Genomic DNA, 26,234 nt, shown 5'->3' with positions numbered 1-26,234 from the left:
GCTCTCCAAACAGAATATAAAAGAATTACTGAATGTTCCTATTTTGGAAATATTTTGTAAGATAACTTGAAGATGATCAAAGATATCTAATACATAATCTCTCCTCTGAAAGGTATTAAATCTATTTAGTGTAAAATATTTTATATAAGTAACTTTTTTTAATAACCAGCAAAGAAAGTTTACATATTAAATACATCAACTAAGTATTATAACTTACAAATTCTATGAGGGCTAAGAGGGGATATATATTCCTATAAAATGGCTTAAGAAATTATTTGTTCCTAAAGTTGTTTGTCCTAAATTTAAAAAGTAGATTGGAATTATATGGAGTTGTTTTATCCCAAGTAGGGTAGCACAGTATTGGGTCACAGAAAACTTTAAGAGGATATGTATTCATGGAGGCATAACTTATAAATTAAGCGAATGGCAATGTTGCCTTATGTCATAGTAAATTAGAGTAATAGTGACAGCCTTGCTAATACAAAGTGAGTATAAGCTAACTTAAGCCATGCTTATGTCCCTAAGGAGGTTGCCTGTTTTTTTTTTTTTTGTCATTGTCTAGGAACATATTACATCTTTCTTAGAGAGATGATGTCTATTCCCTAGTCAAATTAAGAGTCCTGTCAGATATAAGAATCTCTTGAGTTCCAGGATGAAAATCGCAGTGCTTTGTGTCCTGCTTTACATGTCAATGCTCTGTTTTGACCTAGTGTCCAAAACCTCACTTTATACATTAAGAATACTGCTGTGACTGCTGAGTGTGACCATGGCCCCAGAACACAGTTTGTTTTCCAAACCATATTCTTGGATGTCTTCAGCAGAAACACTTAAGTTGACTTTTAAATAGGTAGAATATCAAAGGCTTCTACATGGAAAATGGCTGACAAAGTCACTTGAGAGATTATATGCAACATAATAAATACATTCATCTGCCATTTCTTATCTCTCCAAGAGTAGTATAAATACCTAAAGAACTTAGACTATAAATAAAATATTACAGGCTGGGAGCAGCAGCTCACAGCTGTAAACCCAGAACTTTGGGAAGCCAAGGCAGGTGGATTCTTTGAGCCCAAGAGCTGGGGATCAGCCTGGCAAGATGATGAACCCCATCTCTACAAAAAATATAAAAATTAGCTGGGCATGGTGGCATGAACCTGCAGTTACGGCTACTTGGGAGGCTGAAGTGGAAGAATCACTTGAGCCTGGGAGGCAGAGGTTGCAGTGATCTGAGATCACACCACTGCATTCCAGCCTGGGTAAGAGACTCTGTTTCAAAAATAAATAAATAAATAAATACATAAAATACAAAAAACCTGGAAGGCATTTAAAAATATTTAAAGATAGTTAGTATTCAAATACAGATAGAAGCCAGAGAGTTAATTCCAAAAATTGCAACAGAAATAAATTGGAGGAATTAAAAATTTATGGGTTTCTAGTAAAAGGATGCTTATCAAATTCCATAGGTATGGCCATGGAAAACAGGAGTGTGACAATCTCATTGTTTATTATCAAAAGTGTCCAGAAATCAGAGTTCTTATCTGAGAAATCATCTGGAATTAAATGGTAAACTTTGGAAGCTAGACAAAACAGGAGAAATGAAACATATTCAAAGAATAGACTGCCAAAAATCACATGTTGAGCCACTAAAATACTGTCTGACTTAGGAGCTGGGGTGAGGCATGACGCTAAAAAAGGAGGCAGAGGCCAGAAAGAAATCCACTTTTAAAAGATAGAACAGTTGGGCACGGTGGCTCACTCCTGTAATCCTAGCACTTTGGGAAGCCAAGGCAGGTGAATCACCTGAGATCAGGAGTTTGAGACCAGCCTGGCCATCTCTACTAAAAATACAAAAAATTAGCTGGACAGGTGCCTGTAATCCCAGCTACTCAGGAGGCTGAGCCAGGAGAAAACTTGGGAGGCGGAGGTTGCAGTGAACCAAGATTGTGCCACTGCACTCCAGCCTGGAAAAAAAAAAAAAAGAACAAGGAGCTATGAGTATGGTTTTTTTTTTACATGGTGCATGCTTCAGTTGTGTAAGAAGACTCAGAGAGTTGAGTATAGAGTCCATAGCTAACAAAATAGCTGAAGACCAGAGAGTTCTGAAAGATAAGGAAACCACAGCGAGAGTGAGCTCTATCATCTGCTATAAGATTTGTTTGGTAAATATTTTTTTCAGGAGAGGAGAAACTGAGAGGGTACCAGCCTAAGAAGACAGTGGAAAGTAAAAAAGAATAGGAGATTACAAGAAGCTGCATACTTTAGCTATAGTTTGAAGCTAGATGACTTCCTATTACATAAAAATTTCACAATTCTCAGAAAAGCATGACAGAATCTTATCTCCACAACATATCATCTACATTGTCTAGTTTTCAACCAACAGTACTACTAGATAAACAAAAAAATAGAAAAGTGTGACTAACCAATAATCAGGAAAAAAGGCAGAAACTGACTACAAGTGGAATCACCTGTTGTATTTGGAAGACAAAGATTTCACAGCAGCTATTATAAATCAGTTAAAAGTCATCAAATGTAGTGTAAAAACTGCAAAAACAATGCCCTAAACTGGAGGCTTAAGAAGCAGCCTGAGAATAAAGTCTCTTTCTGACCTTCTCCTGTCCTCCTGTCTCTCACCCAGGCAAGTCATAGAAACTAGCATCCTTCTTCCCCAAAGCAGGTCAGAGAAATCAGAATCATTTTACTCAAAAATAATAGCCATAATGCCTAGAAATATTACTCTAAACACCTACTACCACCAGATTTTTCTGTAATAGCTGGCCTTAAAGAAATTAAGACTCTCATTTCAGTAGGCCCCTACCCTGTAACCAGGAGAAAAAAAAGTAACACAGGCAGGCCAATAAAAACCTTAACAGAGAGCCCTTGTTGAGTTTCCCCACTCAGTCTGTTAGTATTAGATCATATACTTTTTGTCCAATCATATTTTTAATTGGCTGTCTATACTTCATTGAACCTGAGCATAAAAATGTATAATTTTTCCTTTTTCTTTGGTCTTCATTCTGATGGCTCCTGTGTCACATAAAACTATGGTCAAATACATTTGCTGTATTTTTCTCAGTTAACCTTTCTTGTTATAGGGGTGTTGGCCAAGATTTTTATGATGAGGAAGTAAGAAAGGACCTATTTTCTGCCCCAATAATAGTTTGTTCAAAATATTGAAGAATAATGTTGCATTTCTGAAGAATGAGACTGATAATCTCCATAGAGAAATAAAAATTCTAAAAAACAATATCTGAAGTTGCATATTATGATTGCTGAAATAAACATTTTGGTGGTATGAGCAGAAGATTGAAAATACAAGGAGAAAGAATTAGTGACTAAAAAGAAATAAATAATACAAATTACCCAATCTAAAGAGCAGAAAAGGAAAAAAAAATAAGAAAAATAGAAAGAACATTAGAGTTTAGTGGAGTCGTAGAATGTGATACAAAATTGCAAAACTGCAATCCCAGAAGCAAAGGAGAGAGAGAGAGAGGTGCAGAAAAAAGTATGTGAAGAAATAATGGCTGGTAATTTCTAATTCATGAAAGTATTAATTTACAAATCCAATAACTTGACAAACTACAAACAAGATAAACACAAAATTATCTGCTTATAGATGGAAACATCAGGGTAAAGTGCAAGATGTGGATGCTAAAAAGAAAGTCTTGGAAGCAACAGTAGAAAACCAATACATTGCCTTAGGGGAAAAATAATCAAATATTATGGAAGGGGGAACACATTGGTACAAAATATTTCATGCAGTAAAGTTTAAACAAATTATGAAGTAAGAATTCAATGTCCAGTAAAGCTATCTCACAAGAGTGATGACGAGACAAGGCAAGATAAAGACATACTGAGATAAAACCAAAACATAATAGTTGTCATCAACAAAGTTTTACTACAGGAAATGATAAAGGAAGTTAGCCAGTTTAAAGGAAAATGACACTAAATACTAATTGAAATCACCTGGAAGATATTCAGGGTAAACCTATGAGTAAATTATGAGATTAATATTTTGGTTTTTCCTTTTTTTAACTTATTAAAACATATATTATTTCGTAAAGCAAATATTACACTGAGGGAGTTGTTATGATTTATATAAAATCATATCAGTTGTAAGATTTATACAAAAAGCAAACCAGGTCCGGGCGCGGTGGCTCACGCCTGTAATCCCAGCACTTTGGGAGGCCGAGGCAGGCGGATCATGAGGTCAGGAGATCGAGACCATCTGGCTAACACGGTGAAACCTCGTCTCTGCTAAAAATACGAAAAAAGTTAGCCGGGCATGGTGGCGGGCGCCTGTAGTCCCAGCTACAAGGGAGTGTGAGGCAGGAAAATGGCGTGAACCCAGGAGGCGGAGCTTGCAGTGAGCCGAGATTGCCCCACTGCACTCCAGCCTGGGTGACAGAGCAAGACTCCCTCTCAAAAAAAAAGAAAAGAAAAGAAAAGAAAAAAGAAAAAGAAACAAAAGAAACAAAAACAAACAAAAGCTTTCTGACACTGAGGGAGTGAACTATGGTTTTAATTACGGTGTCCCTGCCAAAATTCATGCTGAAGCTTAATCCTTAATGCAACAGCATTAAGTGTGGCTTTGGGAGGTAAATAAGTCCTGAAGGCTTTTCCCTGATGAATGGGATTAGCACCCTTACTAAAGGGCTCTGCTTAAAGGTAGCACTCTCTTGCCTTTTAGTCATTTATGTCATGTGAATCCACAGTGTTCTCTCCAGAGGAAGAAGCAACAAGACACTAGCAGAAAGCAAACCTCCTGGCACCTTAATCTTCAACTTCTCGGCCTCCAAAATTATGAGAAATACATTTCTATTGTTTATAAATTATTCAATCTGTGGTATTTTGTGATAACAGTACAAACTCAGAGAGAGTGTCTGGAATCCACTCACTGTGGCAATCCTGCACTGATGCAAAGCAGAGGTCTGCTATTTTGAAGGATAAACAGGAAACTCTTCCCTACCCGATTCCCAACGGACGCAAGGCAAAAGGTCGTCCATGTCTTTACTTTTCTAACTTATCATTTATTCAACAGTGTTGGGTTATGTGCTGAACTAATAATAAATATTCATTTCGAAGAAAAGTATCTTACATGTTATCTGCTGGTATCTGGATTCTATTTAATACATAAAAACAGAATATTGTATGCTTTTCCAATAATGATAGTTAATCCAGTTGTAACTCAAAGATATGAACTAGTTGTTAAAAAATTAAACCTAAGTATATTTTTATACTTTTCATATTATTATAAACTTTCATTTGCCACACACATATGATATTTGCTTTAATATTAAGAGAGGATCTGCAAAAAACGAAATAATAAAAGAAGGCAAAAATAGAGTATCATTAAAGATACTGTCTGGATAGGTAAAACACATTATTTTGATATCTTGCTTTTTCAATAATGATACAGTTAATCTAATTGTAACTTAAATATATGAAATGGTTGTTAAAAAGTTAAATGTAAGTATATTTTCATAATTTTCATATTATTATAAACCTTAATTTGCCATACACATACAAAAGTGAAATGATAAAACAAGAAGGCAAAAATATGTTATCATTAAAGATGCTATCTGGATAAAACTTACATTATCTTGATATCTTGCAGGATAGAAATTGTTTTCCCCTATAGACTTAAACAGAAATCCTGCATTCTTTTACATATTTTAATAAGCTAATATTTTGTGTAGTCTCATAGTAGATACTGAACTCTTTTTCAAAAGAATAAGAACCCAAGGGAGTATTTTATGTCCTCAGTAAGTAAAGTGAAATATGTGTTGTGTATAATAGATAACAGAAGAGTCTGGAGAGACTGCTTTGTCAATCTGATTGGGAAAAAAATAAATAGCTGGAGTTGCAAAACTACTCAGTATGATAATTATGAAGTGTTAAATATATGGACCTATGCCATACATCAAAGTTGAATTCATTTTTATTCATTTACCAGAAAAGCACTAACAGCCAAATCCAGGCAAATCTCTTTGTTCCTAGCACCAATACTTGTGCACAATTGCTTTGCTCATTTAGTAACGCATGGTAACAACATGGTTAATCTTAATGAGGACACTAATTAAGAAATTTGAAGGACAAATTTTTGGTCTAGATTAGAAAGGCAAAAATAGGAAAGTGATATGGTTGACTCTGTGTCCCTATCCAAATCTTATCTTGAATTGTACGCCTGTAATTCTCAAATGTTGTTGGAGGGACCCGGTGGGAGATAATTTGAATCATGGGTGCGGTTTCCCCCATACTGTTCTCATGGTAGTGAATAAACCTCAGGAGATCTGATGGTTTTATCAGGGATTTCTGCTTTTGAATCTTCCTCATTTTCTCTTGCCACTGCCATGTAAGTAGTGCTTTTCACCTCCTGCCATGATTCTGAGGCCTCCCCAGCCATGTGGAACTATAAGTCCAATTAAACCTCTTATTCTTCCCAGTCTCAGGTATGTCTTTATCAGCAGCATGAAAGCGTACTAATACAGTAAATTGGTTCCAGTAAAGTTAGACATTGCTAAAAAGATACCCGAAAATGTGGAAGTGACTTTGGAGCTGGGTATCAGGTGGAGGTTGGAACAGTTTGGAGGGATCAGAAGAAGAAAAGAAAATGTGGAAAAGATTGGAACCTCCTAGAGACTTGTTGAATGGCTTTGACAAAAATGCTAATAGTGATATGAACAATAAAGTCCAGGCTGAGGGTCTCAGATGGAGATGAGAAACTTCTTGGGAACTGGAGCAAAGCTGACTCTTGTTATGTTTTAGCAAAGAGACTGGTGGCATTTTGCTACTGCCCTAGAGATTTGTGGAATTTTGAACTTAAGAGAGATGATCTAGAGTATCTGGTAGAATAAATTTCTAAGCAGCAAACATTCCAGAGGTGACTTGGGTTAAAAGCATTCCATTTTAAAAGGGAAACAGAGCATAAAAGTTGAGAGTATTTGTAGCTTGACAATGCAGAAAAAAAAAAACAAAAACAAACAAACAAAAAACATTTTTTGAGGAGAAATTCAACCTGGCTGCAGAAATTTGCATAAGTAGCAATGAACGAAATGTTAATCCCCAAGACAATGGGGAAAATGTCTCCAGGGCATGTCATAGGTCTTCACAGCAGCCCTCCCACCACAGACCTGGAAGTGTAGGAGGAAAAAATGGCTTTGTGGGCTAGGCCCAGGATCCCCATGCTGTGTGCAGCCTAGGGAATTGGTGCTCTGCATCCCAGCCGCTCCAGTCATCACTAAAAAGGGCCAAGGTACAGTTCAGCCCATTGTTTCAAAGGATGCAAGCCCTAACCCTTGACAGTTTCCACATAGTGTTGAGCCTGTGGGTTCACAGAAGTCAAGTATTGAGCTTCAGGAACCTCCACCTAGATTTCAGAAGATGTATGGAAAAGCCTGGATGCCCAGTCAAAAGTTTGCTGAAGGGAGCCATCATGGAGAACCTCTGCTAGGTCAGTGCAGAAGGAAAAGGTGAGATTGGAGCTCCTACACAGAGTCCCTACTGGGGCACCACCTAGTGGAGTTGTGAGAAGAGGACTACTGTCCTCCAGCCCCCAGAATGGTAGATCCATAGACAACTTACACTGTGCACCTGGAAAAGCCGCAAACAACGCCAGCCTGTGAAAGCAGCCAGGAGGGGGAATACACCTGGGGAATACACCTTGCAAAGCCACAGGGGTGGAGCTGCCCAAGACTATGGAAACCTACCTCTTGCATCAGTATGACCTGGATGTGAGACATGGAGTCAAAGGAGATCATTTTGGAGCTTTAGAATTTGACTGTCCCACTGGATTTCACACTTGGATGAGCCCTGTAACCCCTTTGTTTTAGCCAATTTCTCCCAGGTGGAGCGGATGTATTTACCCAATACCTGTACCCTCGTTGTATCTAGAAAGTAACTAGCTTGCTTTTGATTTTACAGAGTCATTGATGGAAGGGACTTACCCTATCTCAGATGAGACTTTGAATTGTGGACTTTTGGGCTAATGCTGAAGGGAGTTAAGACTTTGGGGGACTGTTGGGAAGGCATGATTGGTTTTAAAATGTGAGGACATGCGATTTGGAGGGGCCAAGGCTGGAATGATATAGTTTGGCTCTGTGTTCCCACCCAGATCTCATCTTGAATTGTACTCCCACAATTCCCACGTGTGGTCCAATTAAACCTCTTTTTCTTCCCAGTCTCGGGTATGTCTTTATCAGCAGCGTGAACACGGACTAATACAGGAAGCAAACATAAGAAACAAACGTACATAAGAAGTGAAGTATTTGCTACATCTCAATATATGTTTTGTTCATATTCCCACTTTAAAAAGCCAACTAACCTGACTTTCACCTTTAGGTGAATGCAAGTAGTTAAAGGAAATCTAGAGTAACAGAGGGTGTGGAATATCATCTGGTAGCCTACACCATAAAAAAATAGCAGAAGTCCTTTAATCAATGAGGAATGAATGTCTTTTTACTGTTATAAATTCAATTCAGTTCTGAAGAAAATTACTACTATAGTTGGAATATAGAACTTTCTCCAAAATATAAGGTAATATTACATAATAGTGATAACAAACAGAGGTAAAATTAGCATAAAAAATTTTCCCCTTTAAAAAAGCCAAATTGGAAAATTAATGTGTATCAACTGACAAACTGAAATATTTGTAAAACACCATGAGTTCTGACGCAATAATTACCCAATTGAGAGAAGTTCATTATGCTAAGTGTCTAGTATCATATGCAGCAAAAACAATTGTAAATAGCATTACAGTCAATATTAGGAATTGGTGTTATAATTATTGAAATCATTACTATAAAATAATTATATCTACTGTTCCATCATGATAAGATTTTTTATTGATAGAATCAAAAAAAGCACAAAAGAAAAATGATTTTTATAAAACCTGTGTGTGATTAATATAGCAGCACATTTTTTATGTCAAATAGAAAGTTTTCCTTTTATGACATTATTATTTTAACATTACATTAAAAGAACATTTGGGTATAGATTCAATCTCAATAAAGAATGAGGTTGCTCTTTTGGTAAACCTACCTAATTTGTAGGAGGCTAGAATCAAAGATGCTGTAATAAAGCCTTCTTCATTATGTTTAAGGATTAAACATTATGGAAGTTCCTTAAGTCTTCAATTACTTGCCTTGATATTTTACCATTTGATTTATAATATCTGCATTATTTTGAAATTCATCTGCTAGAATAATGGTAAGAAAAGGAAGCAAAACTTTAAAATTCAAAATGTGTAATCAAAGCCAGAGTATCTTGAGATACAGGAAAACTCATACGTTAAAAGGGTTGCCCCAGAATTCAACACTGAGATGTCAAGCTGAAAGATTTTTATTTTCTTTTTCCTTTACAATCTTTTTCAGAATATGTGTGTGTGTGTGTGTGTCTGTGTGTGTGTGTGTGTGTGTGTGTGTGTGTATTAGCAGTTTGGCAGAAAATATTCCAATCCTGGCTCAAATAATGACTTGAGTGCTATGGTTCATCAATGAACATCTAATATCTTCACTCACAAGCAGTTTTCATATGGTGATGTCTTATAAAATTATGGTATAATATCTAAACCAGAAAATTGACATTGTTGTTTGTGTATAATTCTACTGCAGTTTATCATATGTGTAGATTAGTGTAGCCAACACCGCAATCAGCTTATAAAACTGTACCATGGCCAGGAGCGGTGGCTCACGCCTTTAATTCCAGCATTTTGAGAGGCTGAGGCAGGCAGATCACTTGAGGTCAGGAGTTCAAGACCAGCCTGACCAACATGGTGAAACTGTGTCTCTACTAAAAATGAAAAAAAAATTAGCTGGTCATTGTAGCATGTGCCTGTAATCCAGCTACTCAGGAGACTGAGGCAGGAGAATTTCTTGAACCCAGGAGGCGGAGGTTGCAGTGAGCCAAGATTGTGCCACTGCAGCACTCCAGCCTGGGCAACAGAGCAAGACTCCATCTAAAAAAAGAAAAAACAAACAAAAAAAAACACAAAAAACAACCACCACCAAAAAAACTGTACCATGTCACCAAGATTGTTGTAGTCTTACCCGTTTATATTTATACTTCCCCACCTGCCCCACACCAACATCTCTAATCCCTAAATGAATGTTTTCTTTTTTTCTTTCCTTTGCTTTTTATTTATTTATTTATTTTTTTTGAGACTGGGTCTCGCTCGATTGGCCAGGCTGGAGTGCAGTGGTGTGATTTCAGCTCACTGCAACCTCCACCTCCCGGGTTCAAGTGATTCTCCTGCCTCAGCCTCCTGAGTAGCTAGGATTACAGGCACACCCCACCATGCCCGACTGCATTTTTCTATATTTAGTTGAGATGGGGTTTCACCATGTTAGGCAGGCTGGTCTCAAACCCCTGAACTCAAGTGATCAGCACACCTCAGCCTTCCAAAGTGGTGGGATTATAGGCGTGAGCCACTGCACCCAGCCATGAATGATTTCTACATTTATGGTTTTTGTCATTTTGAGAATGTTTTATAGACAAAAATCATAAAGTATGTGCCTCTTTGAAACTGGCTTCTTCACCTAGCACAATGCCCTGTAGACCCACTTGAAATTCCCTGTGTATCAGTAGTTCTTGTTATTGCTGAGTAGTAGTCCGTGGCATGAATATACCACATTTTCTTTATTCAACTATTAGGAACATTGTTTTATATTGTTGGCAATTACAAATAAAGCTGCTGTCATCAATCCTATACAGGTTTTTATATGAACATAAGTTTTTATTTCTCTGGAGTAAATACCAAAGAATGCAATTGCTCAGCTGTGTGGTGAGTTTATGTTTAGTTTTTTTTTTTTTTTTTTTTTTTTTTTGAGACGGAGTCTTGCTCTGCCACCCAGGCTGGAGTGCAGTGGCACAATCTTAACTCACTGCAACCTCCGCCTCCTGGGTTCAAGCAATTCTCCTGCCTCACCCTCCCAAGCAGCTGGGACTACAGGTGCGTGACACCACACCCAGGTAATTTTTGTATTTATAGTAGAGACGGAGTTTTACCATATTGGCCAGGCTGGTCTCAAACTCCTGACCTTGTGATCCACCCGCCTCCGCCTCCCAAAGTGCTGGGATTGCAGGCATGAGTTTATGTTTAGTTTTTTACAAAACTGCTAAGCTGTTTTTCATAGTGGCTGCACCATTTTATATTCCTACCAGCAATGTATGAAAAAGAATTCCTTCTCATCCTCTCTAGTACTTGCATTATCACATTAAAAAAAATTAAACCATTTAATAAGTGTGAAGCAACATTGTATTGTGGCTTTTCTTTGTATTTCTCTACTGGCCAGTTATATTTTAGATCTTTTGGTGTGCTTATTTGCCATCCATATTTTCTCCATCCTCTCCATTCTCTTGTTGAACTCACCTACTGAGTTTTTTATTTTATTATAATTTTTAGTTGTGAAATTTGCATTTTCCTTATATCTTCTACTTTTATTGAAACTTTTGATATTTTTTCATTTTATTCAACCACACTTGATATGGTTTGAATGTTTGTGTGCCCTCATAACTAATATGTTGAAATCCTAATTCTCAAAGGGGAATTAAGGAAGTGATTGAAGAGAAAGTGTATTCTGATGATGATATTGGGTAAAATAGTCTGTAATTTTTAATTAGCTAAATGTTTTGATGGTGGTTGTATAGGTCTTCTTTTTTCCATAAATATTGCCTATCTATTTGTTCTTGCTATTCCTGGGAGATAAGTTTGGAGGTCTCCAGCTATAATTTTGGGTTTTTCTATTTCTCCTGTAAGTTTATACACATTTTGAAGCTAAATTGTTTATTTGATAAAATTTTTAATTTTACCTTTTCCTGGGAAATTGACTTTTTTGAAATTATGAAGTATTTATCTTATTCCTGGCTCTCTCTCTCTCTCTCTCTCTCTATATATATATATATATATATATTTGATGTTGCTTTCTTTCTTCTGATAATTTGTCTTTCTTAAATTTTAGTTTTACACATTAAAAAAACCACACACAAAAAGTGATTTTAAAAGTTTCTATTTAAAATATCAAAGTTCCATTATACATGTAATTTCCTGGAAGTAGAATCAGTGGGTCACAAATAAATGTGCATTTAAAATGCACATACATGAAAATATATTTTCACATTCTGTGTTATCAGAGTATACAGTCCTCAGCAATATATGTGAGTGCTGTATTTCCCTAAACCATCACCTGTGTGTGTATCATCAAATCCGAGAGCATCTCCAAACTGATAAATGATTTTAGTATAGAAAATTATTAATTTTAGTCTCCTTAATTGTGAGTAAGACTGAATGTATTTTCATTAGTTTCCAGGTATTTTTAAGTTTTCTATTATCTGATTATCAATGTGTTATTTCCACATTATTGAATTTGCAATGGCTTTAAAATTGTCATTTACTGATTAGTATGTGCTTTCGATATATTTACCTTCTTTTTTCCCTTCTTGTTTCATTTTTTATAGGTGTTTAGTCAGATATATGGAACAAGATTAATCTTTATTGTAGAAAGCTACTCTCTAGTGCAAAATAATATTTAAATAATAAACGATATTGTTTTTCTCATTTTGTTCAATTGTCTCTCTGTATTCTTTTGTATCTCATTGAAATTTCCTAAGAAAATTATTTTGATTCATTTCCTGTTTTTTTGTAAATTTTTGGGAGGAGTCTGTTACTAGAAAATTATTGTGTTCATTTGCAGGTTCATGTTTTCTAGCTTTTTATAATGCTTGTGTCTCTACATCGATACCTGCACATTTGGTGGAACAATTATCTCTTCTAACTTTATGGAGTAGCCTTTGTAGGAAAAGACTTATTTTTTTTCAATGATGATGAATGCTAGGGTTTTAGTTGGGTAGGATATGTTGGCTTTGATACTATTTGGACACAGCAGTGTAGTGTCTGTGGAGTTCTTCAGGTGTAATTCATGTTAGTGATGTTTGTGAGTGCCTTGGTGGCCTAGACTGCAGGAGCCTGTGGCAGTGGTGGCGTGGATTTGCTGGTGTTGGGCTTTCCAGGCTGATTCTCAAGCTGTGAAGGCATGCATTCATGTGATGGGTTGGTCAGCTTAGGGACTGACACATTTATCTGGCTAAGGGTGTGGGTGTGTGGCAGTTCAGCTCGCCTGGGGTTGTCTTCCCAGCTGTGCTGGGCCAGAGTCATGGCTGTTCCTGGGCCCTGCCTCTGAGCAGTAGGGGCTTGGCATTGTGTTCACTTGTGTGGACTTGCTGGAATGATGGTGGAACCTCAAGTTTGAAAAGATGTAGTGGCGACTGCCCCCCCAGAGCAGGGCACACTCCAGTAATGGTTCCAGTTTCAAGATGGCATTGTGCTGCAGCAGCTTGAGTCACGGTTATGGAGTGCGTAACATGTGCTCCTACTTTGGAGTAATGCAGCTTTCTGAATTTCAGGCAGCTCCCCAAACTGGGCTAATGGTTTGTGAAGACTGGGGGATCCTCCTATTGTAAGAATTGCAGTTGTCTGTGGTGGCAATGAGGGCTGGTGGGGTCTTCTGCTTACCTTTTGCCCTCAAGAGGGAGTTCTTTCTGGCTCCATGCCGATCCTGGTAGGGTAGACAGTGTGGCAGAGGCAGAATGCCTCAATCCCTTCTCCACACTGCCATCCTGGGCTTCTGTGGGCCAAGGAATCTTGCCACCTTCTTGCTGCATTCCAGTGCTGTCTTTAAGATACTTCAGTCAAATTTTAGTTGTTTTATTCATATTTTGATGGCTTTTTGTGGGAAAAATGAACATTCATCTATCTTCTGGGAAAGACTAGTCAGCCATCTTACTGACATCATTCTTTTGTGTCTTTTTGTTCTTCCTACAAAATACCAAAAACTATAATTGCTCAAATAAGGTATTATGAATATACATTTAAATATTTGTAGATACATACATTCTTTCCATAGTGATTAAATAAATATATAGGGTTTTTATGCATTATAAGTATGAAATGTTAAATATATATATATGTAACTGATTTTGGATAATTAGCACATTGGCACAGCCTAGAAATTTTAACATATAGAGTTACATGTTTATTATTTACCTGTGAGTTGCTTATTTGTATTTTACATTTTTTTCAGCCATATTAAGAGAGACCATTTGCACATTTTCTGCCTTCTGTGAAATTTACCTTTTAAAATATCTTTTAAGAACAATTAATGGAATAAAACATCCAAATTAAAAAAGTATATATTCATAATGCCTGTATGCATTTGAATACTTCCCACTGCAAATTATATGTGAATTAATATCTCAGAGGGCTTATTTGGAGACAAACCCTATATAAGGACGATACACTGGCAAATAAGTAAGACATATTTAATTAACATTATATAAATTTAAAATGCAGATAGTTCAATTAATGCAAATGATATGTAACTAAAATTTGCATTTGCTATAATTATGGTCTATTTCAAAATATTGCTTAAAGTTCCAAGCAATTAAGCATGCTCAGTATTCAGATTTTTCCTTTTTAAAGACAAATGAAAATTTTCTATTCATCCATGCTTTTGGATAATTCAATATGCTTTATATAAAAATGTAACCTGTCAACCATTTCCATATTTATACTATTTATACTTTTTTAATTGACTAAGTATTTTTATTGAAATGGCATAGATAAAACAGCATAAAATAAACCCATACAATTTTATTGAAAATATCATGAGAATCAAATAGGAAATATATGTAATATAGGGACATTAAAATAAACACAGAGTATATTTTAGAACAAACAGCGTGGTGTTGACTTAGTATTAACGAATGTATGTGTATGTATAAATATAGATATATACACACAGAAATGTACACATACATATATATGAATAATTAGTTTTTCTGGCTTTAATATGAACTAAATAATAGTGAACTAAAATGTACTAAATCCTTATTATTTTTCAGAATTAGTATTTCGCGTTCTAAATATTTGTATTAATTTCAATATGAATAAGCAAAAATATTTTTTTACAAACATAGTCTGTTTATTCAAAGGTATCTCTTTTATATTTTGTCATACTAATATAGTTGTTCAATAAGTTTTGATTCAATATTCTTTTTCTTTTAAAAGTATAAATGCTATCCAAACAAAACATATTGGAGTATTCATTTTTAATAAATTAATTTAACTTTTTCAGTAGCTAGTAGCTGATACAGAGATACTGTATGTATATGAGTTTTTATTTTTGCCTTGAATAGAGACTTCACAGAAAATGAAATATCTATTCCTTTTCTCAGCATTTAACTGTATTTTCACTACATTAATAATGCTGTTACTAATTTTTTAAGAATATATCAAGTCCTAGGCACTAATAATGTATCATGTGCTAAGTTCTAATGCTCATTGAATCAACTTAGTACCTTATGGCATTAAAGGAATTCTCATTTAATATATTACAAAGTTAGCAGACCCATTTATGATATAACCTCATAAATTATGTATTAATTTTCTATTGTTACTGTAACATATTACTCTACACTTAGTGTTTTAATACAACACATATCTATTATCTTAAAATTTTATAGGTCATAAGTCCAATATGGGTCTCACGGGGTTAAAATCAAGGTGCATTTCTTTCTGGAGTCTCTAGAGGAGAATTAGTTTTCTTGTCTTTTCCAGTTTCAGAGGCTGCCCATTTTGTTTGGCTTTTGGCCTTCGTTGAAAACAGCAATGTTGCATCACACTGAGCCTTTTTTCTTGCTCACAACCAGGTCTTCTCAGTTTTTATTGAATCATGTGATTATTATTGTATCTTCCTGAAGAGATCTTTGCTTTGTTATTTGAGTATTCCACATGGGGTATTTTGCCAAAATAGACAGAAATGAAGTTCTTGTAACAGTTAATTATATCAACAGTGGTAACAATGACAACTCTGCTAACTATATGCCTAGGTACAGTGTAATGACCCTGAATCTGTTTTTACAATCCTTACGTTGTAATTCCGAATATTTGTGACAAACAAGAAAGTTTTTTTAAAACGTCTACTCTGTTTTTTTCCAAAATTGCATGATCATGACATTTTATTATGCAAGACAGATTGTGATTTACTAAGCAATGTGTCTTTTCCCCTTCCTGTTCATAGTTCTTGTTTAAGGGCTGAGAAGCCTGTGAAGCATTTTAAATAATAAACCAAATATTTCAGATAAAGCAATCATCCATTTTCTTACAGAATTATGTCAAGGCAAAGACATCAGATCAATTCAGTTAAATTCAATAGAATTTTTTTTCAGTGATTGTATGAAAGACATTTGCGGGTAATACAGGTGTTCCGATGGTGTTGATGATGTAGAAACAGAAATTAGACATATTTGCACGCATTTTGCCTAAGACTCAGTCTATTGTAGACATGATAATCTTGAAGAGCCCTAGGCAGATAATATTCTATTATTTTTATGATAAATTTTAATAATTTTTGATAAATTTAAAACTAGCTTTATTTAGAACTATGCCATTTATTGACTGCCTTTTACCTTTTATTTGTCTTTTTCTTGATTAATGTTTTTCAAATTAAATTGAAAAATGTGAGCAATGTTTAATTTGCTACATGTACATGTTATGTAGAAGTCAACCTCACGGGATCCATATAAGCCTTTTTTTTTTTTGTATTTTAAAATGTGAACCCTGGGTAAATAAGGGCCATATATTCTACTCTGTATTGATATGAACCTAGAATAAAACTAACTTGTACTTGTTTCATGATCTAGCTTAGCACTCGTCAAATTTAGAATATGTATCTCTATGTCCAAACATAATTGAAAATTAGCTTAAGTGGTTTCATTAAACAATGCCAAATTAAATTTGTAAGCCATAGAAAAACTTGTTAATTCAGTTGAGCTTTCTATCACTAAATATCACATACGCTCCAATGCCAGAACTATACCAAATATCTATTCTTTCCAGCCCCCGCATTCCCTCAATGGTCATTTAAACCTACTCTTTATTGTTTGTCCTATTTCTTCTTCCAGTTCTAGCTTTTCTCTTCAGCACCTATTTATTTGTCCTTTTCAGTTGTGATAAAATGTGTTGCTCTCCCTTCTTTCAAATGCTAGCTAAACTCTAGAAATATTAGTTACTGGACAGAAGAATCAGTGAGCTTATAAAAAAATCTAATACTGATATGTTATTATATGATATATTTAAGTAAATATGCAATAAAGTGTCATTCTCCTGATTATTCCCAAATATTCCAACTCAGACATCACACAAATTTTATGGAATTTATTCTGTGGTTACAAGTTTCAATGTTTGATCTTGAGATGGGAGCCCTGAAGTTTATCATAAGAGATTTGATTAGACTCACCTAGATAATTCAGGGTGATCTCTACATTTTAATGTCTGAAAGACCCTTTTGGCTGGTAAGGAAATATATTCACACATTTCAGGGATTTGGGTATATAAACATCTTGGCAATTTGGCAGTTGAGGCAGGTACATTCTGCCTACTACTAGAATCAAACTCCAGCGATGTTTAGCAAGTAAATCCTTTATTGTGAATAAAATTTAGCAAGCAAAACCAGGAAACCATATGGTTTACTATTTTCATGTTCTTTACCAAGTTTAGATAATCAGTAGGAAAACTTTAATGAATGGTCTCTAAACTATTTAAACATTATAATTTATGCAAAAAAAGTTTTGTGAAATGACTACAGAAAGTTGAATTACTTCTTTTTTTAAACGTCAGCATTTTCTGAATATATTGCTTAAAAATTACACCAAATTATATTCAATTTAAAACATTATGCTTTTAGTGCTTTGATGTTATTATGATTCTGATAAAAATTGGGCATTATTCTTTTGCAGAATTTTTCTTAATGAAAAACTCAAGAGAAAAAATTCTCAAGCCAAAAACAAACAGAAAAACTAGATTATAGTGTTTATTTATCAAGCACTTTCTAATATAATTATGAGATTATTTGCAATCATTCATATTAAATGCTTATTTTACTTTTTAAAATTTAAAATCTTTAATAAGAAGAGTTGTCATCTTACATCTGTTTCCAAACATTTAATTAGCCATCTTTAAACATATTTTTGAGTGTCATATATTGTGAACAATTATAAAATGTGTTTTAAAAAATTTAATTAGGACTTTATGTTCTTTCTATTGTGATGAGAAAGTGTACTTGGTTTTTCATCTGTGCCCTGATTAAGCATGGTTCAGCAGTAATACCTTCTTGAGTTCTGGAGGTACTGTCTCAGGAAGTCAGATTTGCTCCATTAACTCCAATACAGAAAGGAATCTCTGAAAATGGAAGAAAAATGAATTTTAGAAATATCAATTAAACCTTTTGAATTTTCTATTGTAACCTCAAGAAAAGTTGATTTTGATCAAATTATTTAATCTTAAACCTCAAAGAGAGAACACCAATGTTAATTTTCAGCATCTATGTCAATGAAAGGAATTATTGTCTCAGTGACTTAATACAGTCTATTAATCTGTCTGGAACTATGGACTTGTCCTTTTCTCAAATCATACATACGAGTAAAATCATATTTTATGGAACTGCGACAGGTTTAACTTAGCAGAGCTGGGTTAAATATTAACTTGTGGTAGGGCTACTCTTCACATGATTATTACTTTTTTCCTTTCTATTCCTAAATATCTATTCTAAAAGGAAAACTCATTGTACCTGTTGATAAAATCTACTGTTTTTTTTAATGATAACAATATGGAGAAACTAGGTAAATATATGAACATAATTAAATTTCCTAAATTCTTAAAGAAAATTATAAATCCTGGACAATTTTAAGATTGTGACATCCTAGGTGGTCCCTGATTCAAATTAGAATTTTTGACTTTGTAATGGTGCAAAAGTGATGTGCGTTTAGTAGAAATAGTGCTTCAAGTACTCATGCAACCATTCTGTGTTTTTCATTGTCAGTACAGTATTAAATAAATTACAAAACATATTCAACACTTTCTATTATTAACTATGCTTTGTGTTAGATTTCTTTGCCCAACTGTAGGCTATGTAAGTTTTTTTTTAGCACATTTAAGGTAGACTAGGCTAAGCTATAATGTTTACTAGGTTAAGTGTATACAATGAATTTTTGGCATGATATTTTGAATTTATGGTGGATTTATTGAGATGTAACTCCATTGTGAATTTTAGGAGCATCTGTATATTTTAAAAAGTGGTTGAAGAAAATTAAAAGATTGGATAGCAGCTTCCTGCCAAAATGTTATAATTGTGTTGCTTTATATTTCTAAATTTTTAAGCTTATGGGGAAGGGTATAATTGCAAATGCTTCACATTGGTTTGTCTATATAAATTATTTTTCTCTTCTACAGGATAAGCCATGTCCATTTTACCAGGCAATAAGTCTTATTTAAATCACCTTTTATTATACAGAAGTACATTATGCTTACCTTCAAATTTCATGTTATTCTATTTTTTTTTTAGAAAATGAGTGGGTTTTTAATAGAAATCATATAGTATTTGCATTAATCTTAAACTAAATTCATATCTTATTCTAAAATCAATATATCACTAAGAAATCAAAACAAGTACTTGTTTTATTCCTCAGTGTTGTATTCACTTTAGTTATTTTTTGTTATCTACAATGAGGTATTATTTACAGTAAGATATATATATTATATGTCTATATATTTATCTATATGACAGGAGATTCAGTTTATATATGACTATGCATGTGAGATACACAATAGCTAAAAGATTTTAACATATTGGGTTATTGATGAATGATAATATTCTTTTAATTTATTAAATTTTATGGAATTAATATGTTCCATTTTGTTTAGAATAACTTTTTCCTAAAATATGTGAAAAACAATTTTATACAATTTTATAGAAATAATAATTGCTTTAATAATTAAAAATTATAGTAAAAAGCAAATAAGCCTGGATCTCAAATCTCAGTTTTCACAGCTTAGTATAATTAATCACATGTTAACATTCTATTATGAACAGTATGTATACATGCATACACAGATACACATTATGTGTTTATACATTGAGTTAGGCATGTGTATTGCTCATTGTTAAATGGGTGTAATTATGTAACCCTGGATAAAAACATAGGCTAATATAAAGTTTTTATGTGCACTTTTAAGAAATAGTTCTTTTCTCAATGTATGTTTCAAAAGTTGAATAACAAGGAAAAATTCAACTCAGTTATAATATCCAGTCTAAGAAACCCATCAAGATCTTAGTTGATTTAACATTCTCTCATCTTCCCCAGTGTGGGCATGCTTCAGGTTTGAAGTCCCTATGGGAAAAGAAGAACTTTCTATTTCTTCTCCATTCTCACATTATGTTTACCTGCCAGAGAATTTCTTACATCCTCAGACCTGGGATGGATAGTGTAGAGGGATTCTGATTGTATCCATTCCTTCCAAGGCTGACTTTGTACCCCTTAGGCCCGACAGATATTTATTATTGAGTTTTAATGGATCCACTAGGGAGTACTGATGACTTTTCAACTGAGGCTATCATCACCCAAGTTAACTTTATTTCTGATAGTTTCTTGTGACTCATTTCTACCACCCAACATTTCCTCTCAGCTTTTTGCTGCTGGGCTGGGATTGCTTCTTGTGCTTAAGTAGACATCATTGACAGGATTCAATATGGCCTGATCTCAGCTTTTTCTCCTGCTTGGTCCACATCTTGCTCATGGGATGGGACAGAAGAGGTGGGGAAGCAGAAAAGATTGAAAAAACACTTACTAATGCTTTGGAAAACTCTGTGAGTCCTGGGAAACATAAAGTACTTTCTTCTAGTTCCCATAGCTAAACTTTTTCTGGTGTGGGTTCAGCAACAATATATGTCTCAGCTACAAGAATTTATTGAAAAGCATGCCAACTGAACCCACGGAAGCTTTCTTACCAGACCAGGGGTGAAGAATTAGCATATCCTCTCACAATACTGCATGGCAATGCAGAAGCTCCCTCTGATGTTTCTTCCTATTTGTTAGATTTTTTTTTTTCAATTCTCGAAGTGATAAATGAAATCAAGAATATAGGTATTTGGTTCTCAGACATTTCCTATTCTGTAAACAGTGATCTGGCTTTGGAATTTCATATTTTTTAAAACGTTGGAGTCTGCTGATAAAACTCAGTATTAACACCCTTAACAAATCTGTATATCATCAGCTGGGATTATCTGTACAGTTTCACATATTGTTCTATTTCATTGAAAACAAAATATAATTTTTTAATTAGCACATGTAGGTTATCCCTTTGCTTTGTAATAGCTGTAGAGTTTTCATTATATGAATGCATACTTACTGTATCTCCAACTAATGATAATTTAGTTTGCTTCAAAGTTTAGGTCTAAAAAAACTGCTTTGAGTATTTTCATGTCTAAATTCTCAGTTTTCTAAAGTATTTTACTTTTTATTGAACTAGAATCAGTGAGTCAAAAATTAATGTATATTTAAATATTTTAAAATATTTTATAGTTCTGTACTGTATATCATCAAATTATACAACCATCATCAGTATGTGCTGGTGTTGAATTCCCGAAACCATCACCCACATTGTGTAAAATCAAATGGTGGAGATTTGCCAACCTGGTAAATAATTTCTGTATAGAGATTTGGTTTTTAGTTTGAAATCTTTTTGTCATAATTAAGTTTGAAGACGCTCTCACGATGTTTTTAAGCACTGAAAAAAATTCAATGAACTGTTCTCCTAAGTATTTTGTTCATTTATTTTTCCCGATAGGCAATTTTTGTAATTCTTCTTCATGTTTAGTAAACATGCTTATGATATTAATAAGATAAAGGATTTGCTCCATACATTGCCAGCACTTTTACCAAGGACATGTACTTTTACTTTGAAAATATATGTTTTATTCTTTTTGTATATGCCCAATTTATTACTATGCGTTTAATGTTTACCTTAAGAAGGATCTCTGAATTCCAAAATAATATTTAAATAACATAACATATATACATAAATTATATAAATACAAAATAAGTAAAATGTGTAAATATTAAATTTTATATATGAATATATGCATTTAACCACTAACTATACTCAAAAATAATAAAAATTATTGTATAAAATATTCCATAAAGCCCTTTATTAGACTAGGTATCCATCTGACATAAAAATCAAAAGCAGTGGCTTTATGGAATATTTTACTAAATTAGCAAAATTAGTAAAATTACTTTGTAATGTAATATATTTTAATGTATTTAAGCATTTTGTGATATATTTTATCTGTTTCTCTTCCTTTTCAGAATTATTCTTGCAGTCTCTTTGTATGTTCCATATTTATTTTTCCACCTTAAAATTAAGAACCTTGAAAAAGTTGCCTATTTAGTATTTTTATGGAAATAATTCATTTTAAATATATTTAAGGAAAAAATCTTCATGATATTGAGATTTTCTATCAGAAAATACTTTTCTATTGTTGGTTTATTTTGCTTGAAATTAGCCTAGTTTTGCTTTTAAAAAACAACTTTTTGTTTCGTTGATTTTTTATATTGTTTTCTTCATTTCAATTGCCTTTATTTCTGCTCTGATCTTTGTTATTTCTTCTACTAATTTTAGGTTTGGTTAGCTGTTGCTTTTCTGGTTCTTTAAGATGTATTGTTAGGTTGTTTATTTGAAGTTTCTCTTCTTTTTCGATCTAGGCACTTATAACTATAAACTTCCCTCTTAATACGGCTTTTTCTGTATCCCATAGGTTTTGGTATGTTTCCATTATCATTTTTTTCAAGAAATTTTTCAGTTTCCTTCTTAATTTCTTCATTGACTCACTCATCATTTAGGAGCATATTGTGTAATTTCCATGTATTTGTATACTTTCCAAAATTCCTCTTGTTTATTTCTAGTTTCATTCCATTGTGGTCAGAGAAGATGCTTGATATTATTTCAGTTTTTTTTAATGTTTTAAGACTTGTTTTGTAACCTAACATATAGCCTATCTTTGAGACTGATCCAGGTCCTGAGGAAAAGAATGTGTACTCTGCAGCTCTTAGATGAAATGCTCTGTAAATATCTGTTAGATCCATTTGGTTTATAGTGCAGATTACGTCTGATGTTTCCTTGTTGATTTTGTCTGGAAGATCTATCCAGTGGGGTGCTAAAGTCTCCAGCTATTATTGTATCAGAGCCTAACTCTCTCTTTAGCTCTAATAGTATTAGCTTTATATATCTTGGCATTCCAGTGTTGGGTGCATATATATTTAAAATTGTTATATCCTCTTTCTGAATTGACCCCTTTATCATTATCTTTGCTTCATCTTACAGCTTTTTTCTTGAAATCTATTTTATCTGATATAAGTATAGCTACTCCTGCTATTTTTTTGGTTTTTGATGGTATGGAATATCCTTTTCCATCCCTTTATTTTCAGTCTATTTGTGTATTTATAGGTGAAATATGTTTCTTGTAGGCAACAGATTAATTGGGTCCTGTTTCTTTATCCATTCAGCCATGCTACGTGTTTTGATTGGAGAGTTTACTCTATTTACATTCAATGTTATTATTAAGTAAGGACTTATTCCTGCCATATTTTTTCTTTTTTCTGGCTGTTTCATAATATTGTCTTCTTTTTTTCTTTGCTCCTCTGATATGATTTAGTTGCTTGTTTTGTATTTTTATATATTCATTGTATGTTTTTTATATTTTGGTTTGAGATTACCATGAGACTCATAAGATTTGTTAAATCTTATAATACTATATTATAGTATTTGTTATAAGATAGCAAATACGATCTTGTAATCTGTTATTTTAACCTGATAACAACTTAACACTATTTTAAACAAACAAACATGCAGAAAGAAAACTAACGAAGACTCTACAGCCTAACTTTGTCCTCTTGCTTTTTAATTTTTTGTTGTTGCTATTTATATTTTATTATACTATGTCTTGAAAAGTTGTTGCAGTTATTATTTTTGATTGGTTCATTGTTTAGTCATTTTACTTGAGATAAAAGTAACATACACACCACATTTACATTGTTATAATATTCTGTGTTTTTCTTTGTACTTATTATTGCTAGTGAGTTTTGTACTTTCGGATAATATCTTATTGTATATTAATGACCTTTCTTTCTTATTAAAGTACTCACTTTAGCATTTCTTGTAGGACAGGTTTACTATTGATGAAATCTTTCAGCTTTTGTTTGTCTGGGAACATCTTTATTTCTCTTTCATGTTTGAAGGACAATTTTGCTGGATATATTATTCCAGGGTACAAGTTTTTTGTTTGTTTGTTTATTTGTTTGTTTTTTCTTCAGCATTTCAAATAATGGCATGTCATTCTTTCCTGGCTTATAATGTTTCCACTGAGAACTCTGCTTCCAGGCGTACTGGACTTTCACTGTATGATATTTGTTTCTTTTCTCTTGTTGCTTTTTGGATTCTTTCTTTTTCCTTGACCTGTGGAAGTTTGATTATTAAATACTTCTAGATAGTCTTTTTTGGGTTAAGTCTGCTTGGTGTTCTATAACCTTCTTGTACTTGGATATTGATATCTTTCTCTTGTCGTGCGGACTTCTTTGTTATTATCTTTTTAAATAAACTTTCTACCATTATCTCTTTCTCTATCTCCTCTTTGAGGCCAATAGCTCTTAGATTTGCCATTTTGAAGCTGTTTTTTTTTTAGATCCTGTAGGCATGCTTCATTGTTTTGTATTCTTTTTTTTTTTTTTTGTCTCCTCTGACTGTGTATTTCCAAATAGCCTATTAACTCCCTAATTCTTTCTTCTGCTTGATCAAGTCTGCTATTAAAAGATATAGATACATTATTCAGTATTCCAATTTCATTTTTCAGCCCCAGAGTTTCTGCTTGATTCTTTTTAATTATTTCCACCTCTTTGTGAAATTTATTTGATAGAATTCTGAATTCCTTCCCTACGTTATCCTGAATTTTTCTGAGTTTCGTCAAAAGAGTTATTTTGAATTATCTGTTGGAAAGGTTACATATCGCTGTTTCTCCAGCATTGGTCCATGGTGCCTAATTTAGTGGATTTAGTGAAGTCATGTTTTACTGGATTACCTTGGTACTTGTATATGTTTATCTGATTATGGGCATTGAAGAGTTTGATATTTATGTAATCTTTACAGCCTGGGCTTCTTTATACCTGTTCTTCTTGAGGAACCTTCCCAGATATTTAAAAAATTCTTGGGTTTTGTGGTCTAAGCTGCATTTGCTTTAGGAGGGATGTCAAACCCAGTAGTGCTGTGGTTCTTGCAAACTCATAGAGGTAACCAGCTTGATGGTCTTGGGGAATCTCCAGAAAAATTATTTGGATCATCAGGCAGAGTTTCTTGTTCTCTTCCTTTAGTTCTCCCAAACAGAGTTTGTCCCTCTGCCCTGAGCCACCTAGAGCTGTGGGTAGCTTGACACAAGAACCCTTGCGGCCACCACCCCTAGAACTGCACTGGGTCAGGCCTGAAGCCAGTATACCACTGGGTCTTGTTCAAGCCCTGCTATAACCATTCCCTGGCTACTGTCTATTTTCGCTCAAAGCCCTGGGGCTCTACAATCAGCACATGTCAAAGCCAGCCAACACTATACCCTTTTCTTCAGGGTGGTGAGGTCTCGTAGTCCCCAGGTGAGTCCAGAGGTGCCTTCTGGGAGCCAGGAACTAGTGTCAAAAAGGTTACAAGTCTACTTGATGTTCTATTGTGCTATGGCTGAGATGGCATTCAAAGCATAAGATGAAGTTCTTCCCACTCTTCCCTACACTTTCCAAAGGCAAAGGAGCCTCACCCAGTGGCCACTACCATCTTAATCCCACAGGGAGCAGTCTCACACTACCAGCGAAGTTCCCTAAAGGCCCAGAGCTATGAAGTCAGCTTGTGGTGAATGCTGCCTGGCCTGAGACTCACCTTTCATGGGAATGGGCTCCCCTCTGGCCCAGGTCAGCTCTAGAAATTCCACCCAAGAGCCAAGTCCTGGAATCAAGAACTCCAAGAACTCACTTGGTGCTCTACCCCTGTGGCTGAGTCAAGACAAAGTCCCCTTTACTTTTCCTTCAGTTTTTCTCAAGCAGGAGTTCTCACTTCATAGCCACCACAGCTGGGAAAATGCTGAGTCTCATTTGGTACCAGCATGTCTCACTGTCTCACTCAAGATCCTCATTGTGGAACCTGTGAATTGCTGTTGGCCTCCCAGGACTCAAGTTTGCTTCAGTTAGCAGGTGATAAATACTGCCAGGACTGGATACTTTCTTTCAAGGCAGTGGGTTCCTTTCTGGCCCAGGGTATGTCTAGCCATGTACAGGAGCTAGGGCCTGGAATGGGGGCCTTGAGATTCTGACCAGTGTCC

The sequence above is a fragment of the Pongo abelii genome, chromosome 7, assembly GCF_028885655.2.
Source record: "Pongo abelii isolate AG06213 chromosome 7, NHGRI_mPonAbe1-v2.0_pri, whole genome shotgun sequence".
In the NCBI taxonomy this organism is placed as follows: Eukaryota; Metazoa; Chordata; class Mammalia; order Primates; family Hominidae; genus Pongo; species Pongo abelii.
The sequence above is the reverse complement of the archived record's forward strand: the minus strand, read 5'-3'. Positions refer to the sequence as shown.